Genomic DNA, 6,000 nt, shown 5'->3' on the forward strand with positions numbered 1-6,000 from the left:
TATTCTATTACAGGTGATAAAACCCTGGAAATAAAGTCTCTGGGAGAATGCATTTCCTTTTGGGGGAAACTTTCGTGATTAAGACAATTACAAACCCTGCTTTCAGCATTTATGCTGGACTAAAAGTGGTGTGGGACAGGGAGGAGAAAGAAAGGCCCAATGTAGTCTTGGATTCCTTCAGTAAAGTTACAGTAAGGGTGGGTCATAAGGGGAAATTGCCTTTGTGCTGGAACTTCTAAATGTTAAAACTGAGAAGGTGCTACACGCTAGTGAGTGCTTCTTTGCATGGTCTGTGTTGGAATAGAGTGATAGTGTTAGAATATGACATCAAAAGAATTTTGTCTTCTACAATCTTATCAGCTTGTGCAAGCTAAGTGACATACAAGATGAATTAGCTGAGATCTCCAAAGAGTGCTGACAAGAATAGTCTGTTATGCACCTAGAAACCACTTTCTGCTTGGAACATGCCAGTGCCGTGAGAGTAGCAGCTGTATGCAACAAAATGCATGGAAGTGATGGTCATTCAAAGGTGTATCAGCTACTTGATAGGTAATACTGTAGCCACTGATCAAAATTATTTTATTAAAGTTTCCTTTCACAGCTGGTTCATGGAGGCATTTGCTTTACACTGAGAAAGCTAGTTCTTGCAATGTTAGTTTGGGATTTTTGTGCACTTACTTTCACTGTCCCAGACTTAGAGCAGCAGAGTTGTCATGGGTTCCTCAAAGTCTCCCCCCTAAGCATTTCTGCTTCCCATCTGGTAAATAGGATTTTGTAACTGACTGCTCTCTGATGTTTTAATTTGTCAAGTAATCAAATGTAATGCTTTGTAAAAATCAGAAACTATTAATTCCCTTTGCACACAGTCATTTGGGGTGATGCTTGTAAACAAAGCACACCAAATAAATGGTATTTCTTGCCCCTTATTTGAGTAACAATTGCTTGGAGAGGTCCTGTGGGGTAGGTGAAAATACAATAATAGTTGTAATAGTTGCTGTACAATATTTTAAAGAAAATACCTTGATTCACTGAAATCTTAAAAATTTCTGGAATGTATCAAGCTTGTCCTAATTTTTAATGTATTTGTTTTTTCAAGAAATGGATTTATAGAAAGAGTGATCCTTTGCTATCCAGACATCCTACTCGGTTTGATCAGATGTAGTTCACTACTCCAGTAGCACATAATGCTTGGAAATGTGTTTTGAAATGTGAGTGGTTTTAGTTCTAGTGAAAACAAACATTTAAAACTCAAGATTTCTTGCAAAATGGAATGAATGCATTGAGACAAAACTTTCCAAAAGCACACACAAATTAGACTGGTTTGTTGGCCTTTTGTATAATGATATATAAAAAAAAGGGAAAGAGATATTGTTAAATTGGAATAAATGGGATATTTTAATGGCAGGGGATAGAGAGGATTTTAAAGCATAAGTATGTTGACACATGCTGACTTGAAGGTGAGTTGCTAAGATCCAGTTAAAAGCAAAACCAAAGTGGGCCTTTTTTCTCCCTCTTCTTCTCTTGCCTGAGAATAGTCACATGGTAGGTAGAGCAGCAGTCTCCCATATGCTGAGGAAACTTTCATCGATTGTATCATGAAACATTTGAAAGCTGGATTTTAAATTTAACTTGGTCCTGACATGTCATCCTATCAAGCCTTAGAAAACATTTGTCTGCTGAGTACATCAGTTATCTCATGATACTGTGGAATGGAGAACACAAGACAATGCCAAGTTCTCTTCAAGATGCCACAGACAGAGAGGCCGGAGCCATATTTGTCTTGTGTGGGTGTCTCAGCATTTGAATTGGCCATGTGTAGGGACTGCAAACTGCTTAAACTTCTTCCTGTAATTTGTGAGATATTTCTGTAAGAGTCTGAAAATGAAACCAGAGTTCTAATCTGCAGAGGAAGTTCAGATGGCTAGCCATTCCTTTCTACAAAAGACATAGTGCTTATCTGGAGAATTTCCTTAAGAACTTGACAAGGATTGTAATTAAAAGCAGTGAATATTTTAAATCTAAAAATACTATACTTAGTCTTCTTTTAAGTTGAGAACTGTTTTCCTACTGCATTCTGAAGTCTATACTGAGTTACACAGTATTGTAGAGCTATGATTTTAAGAAAATGCCTCCATGTTTTTCCAAAAAGTTTGAAAAAAACTTAAACTTCGACAAAACAGAAGTCAATTCCTCTGTGTGCTTTATTTGTTTTGAACTTTTAGCAGTAGTGTCAGTGCTGAACTAGTGAGCCATGGTTAGAATACCTCTATAATCTGTCTCCTGGCTGAAATTCACTTTCTAAGGCATTTACTTCATATATGGTATCAGGAAAATGGCTTTTGCTCTGATTAGGCATAGATTCCCCAAGACTCCTATTTCTAGTTCACCATGAGGCTTACAGCATTTGTCTTGTGCAGAGTGTGCTCATTAGTGAGTTGTCACAATGCTTAAAAGCTCAATGACTTGCATAGCTCTGGTAGACTTAAGTTCCAAAGTTTTGGTGAAAGACCCTCAATTACAAAGCTTTCTGCTTTTGACAGTTGAGTATCTATCTCAATTTTCTCTTTCTTTCCAAAGAGACAATGATTTAAGATTCACTCTAAACATAACGTAAATGATCGATGGTAGCTGACAGTCACCATTGTTTGTTTGCCCAAACAGGTTATTATGTGCATGGAAGTCTGAACAATTAGTCCTGGGTTCAGTTCTCCTTTGGGTTGAAGCTAATTTTGTAGTCGGTGTTTATTTTTGTTGTTGCCCACTTAGGTGTTTTTCAGTGATTGAAAATTCAGGAACTATCAGCACTGGCAGTTCTAACAAAGAAACTGCAATATGAAGTTTTAACTACTTAGCAAGAAACTAAAACTTTCTCTCCCAAAACAACCTATGGAGGGAATGATACTGCTAATGATACCTGATGATGAAATTATTTTCAAAAACAGTTTCCCTTGGCTTGCTGTCAATTTCCCCCCAACCAGATCCTTGTGTTCCGTTTGTATTCTACGCTAGACCATGATGTCTTGGCAGTGGCTCATTTAAGGAAATCCAGAAATGTTGAGAAAGCAAACAGTTGTCTTTCCTTCTGCTCTTGTCTTTTGTGAAATTGAAGTATCATAGAGATGCAACTGAGCAGTTATTTTTGCCATAGTGATTTTGATGAGAAGATTATCCAGAGCATAAATTCTGTGTATATGAAAAAAACAACTAAACAGAGGAACAAACACCTAAGTACTTTTACATCGCTATTTGAGATCAGATATTCTCTTAAGATTTCTAAAATGCAGGTTTCTGCATCTGTAGAACTAAATAAGAGGTCTGTGCCAATACCTGGAAGCTTCTATTTCTCATCTGAAAAGAATTTTCACTGCTTGTTTCTTAAACCCTTAATTTAGATGTCTTTTTTAATTATATGTGGTTTTGGCCTTGTAATTTTTTAATTTCATCTCACTTTTTTCCTTCTCCTACCTAGTAATTAGATCGAGATCATTGTTACCATTACAATATGGCCCATGCATATACACACACACACCCTTCCCCCCACAGCTGCAACTAAAAAACCCCCACCAACTGCCTAGCCTAAAGCAGTAAGAGATGGATAATGAGTAAGCTTAATGTACAGCTGTTTGTTTTTGTGGAAAATATTGTTTACAGCCTGTAATGAAAAATTAAGACTATTCCATAAGGTTGTTAGCCATGACCTCATTGTAGCTGTTTCTTCTTTCATTCCCCTCTTGTTTATCTGCCATTACACAAACTATTTCTCTGCTAGTGGACTTTCTGGAAAAAGATTAAGTAGAACTTTTATGGGCATGGTTATGAAAATGCTGCTGGTACAACCTGCCATTTCTCAACCTGTTCTCTAAGCATTTAGTTGAAATCCTACACATTTGTGACTATGAGAGCATGCTAACACACAGGTGTGCAATTTCCTAGTTCTAGCCTGCCAATCAAAATGAGTGTTTTGAGAATTAAAGATCCTCTTCTCCACAGGTGATTAATGTCAGTTGCTTTAATATGGTGTCTTATGTCATACACTGGGTAAACCCAGTGACCTATTTTAGTAGGAAGTCGGTGTGTCAGGAAAGAAGAGATGGCATGTTGCAGTTTCAGAGGGCATGACACACGTTTGTATCAAGTACAGGTGTGTTAATAGTAGGACACATACAGGAATGGTTGAGTCTATGTAGTTTCAAAGAGCGGCCAGGGTAAATGCAATGGCATAGTCATGAGAGATGGAGATTAGAAGACTGAGAGAGGACTTGGTCAATGTCTACAAATATCTGAAGGATAGCTGTCACGTGGATGAAGCCAGTCTCTTCAGTGATACCCAGAGATAGGACAAGGGGCAGTGGATGTAAACTCCAAGGAAATTCCATCTCAACATGAAAAAAAAAATATTGTGAGGATGATGGAGCACTGGAACAGGCTGCCCAGAGAGCTTGTAGAACCTCCTTTTCTAGGGGTCTTCTAAACCTGCTTGGAGATGTTCCTGTGTGACCTGCCCCAAGTAGTTGGAGTCGATGATCTCTGGAGTTCCCTTCCGACCTCTAGCATTCTATGATTAGGAAGAGCTCAGGGGCCAGAAAATGTGTGTGAAAACAGGCTTAGAAGCATTGGCATTGTTTGAAGAGCGAATCTTGGATTCCACTGTTGGGACCTGCACGTGTGCACTACATCACTGAATGCTGCAGGAAGCATTTGGTGGCAGTGCTGTGGTGGCTGCTGGCCTCACCTCACTTTGTACCTGTTGGATACAGAGCATTGCTCTGTGGTGCATATGACATTTCAAGTGTGTGGGTGAGCACGCTTTGATTATGTCAGTGAATAGTTATGGAATACCTGATGAAGGTCCAATGAAAGGGTTTTGTGTCCATATGCCTGCAATGTTTCTGTGTGGATCTCATAAAAGAAAAAATGCTCAGTTTGGTCATTGAGTCCCTATAGTCTCTGACCTTTTCTAAAGAGCATCTATTTCATCAGAACTATCTACTTCAAAATGAACAAAATTTTTTCCATGTTGGAACTTCTTTGCTAGTGAGAATTGAAGTGAGGGCATTTAATTAAACAATAGTTGTGTAACTCTGTTGACCACATTCTGGTTAGGTAGATACACAGATTGTATGGGGTCCCTCAAAGATCATCTTGTCCAACCCCCCTGAAGTGAACAGGGACACCTCCACCTAGATGAGGCTGTTCAGGGCCATGTTTAGTCTGTTCTTGAATGGCTCCAAGGACATTTCTTCTGGAAATGACGACTAATAGAACTTCTTACTCAAATCACAGCATACTTAGTTCATCCTTCATTGTGCTAGGATGGAAACAATAGCTTTGATACAAACTCACTTGCTGCTATTTTTGAGGTTGTGTATACTTTACACAGACCTTTTGAGGAAAACAGGTTGTTTTGAATTAGGTATGGTAAAATACCTTATACTCTATTATTGTATAAATAGGATGCAGCTGGCTGGTACTCTGAATTTAGGCAAAGCACTCCCTAGATGATTTCAGAAAGCAGAGAATGGTTTAGGTTGGAAGGGACTTCAAGGATCATCCAGTTCCAACTCCTTGCCATAGGCAGGGACACTTCCCACTAGAACAGCTTGCTCAATGCTTCATCCAACCTGGCCTTGAACACCTCCAGGGAGGGAGCATCCACAGCCTCCCAGGGCAACCTGTTCCAGTGTCTCACCACCCTCACTGTAAAGAACCCTGTCCTAATTTAATTTGAATCTCCCCTTTTCCAGTTGAAACCCATTACCCCTTGCCCTGTCATAACAAGACCTTGTAAATAGTCCCTCCCTAGCCTTCCTGTAGGTCCCTTTCAGATACTGGAAGGCCACTCTAAGGTCTCCTCAAAGCCTTCTCTTCTTCAGGCTGAAGAGCCCCAACTCTTGTAGCCTGTCCTCATAGCAGAGCTGCTCCAGCCCTCCAATCATCTTCATGGCCCTCCTCTGAACTCACTCCAACAGTTCCATGTTCTTCTTGTGTTGGGGGCTCCAG

The sequence above is a fragment of the Pogoniulus pusillus genome, chromosome 17 (assembly GCF_015220805.1).
Source record: "Pogoniulus pusillus isolate bPogPus1 chromosome 17, bPogPus1.pri, whole genome shotgun sequence".
Taxonomy (NCBI): Eukaryota; Metazoa; Chordata; class Aves; order Piciformes; family Lybiidae; genus Pogoniulus; species Pogoniulus pusillus.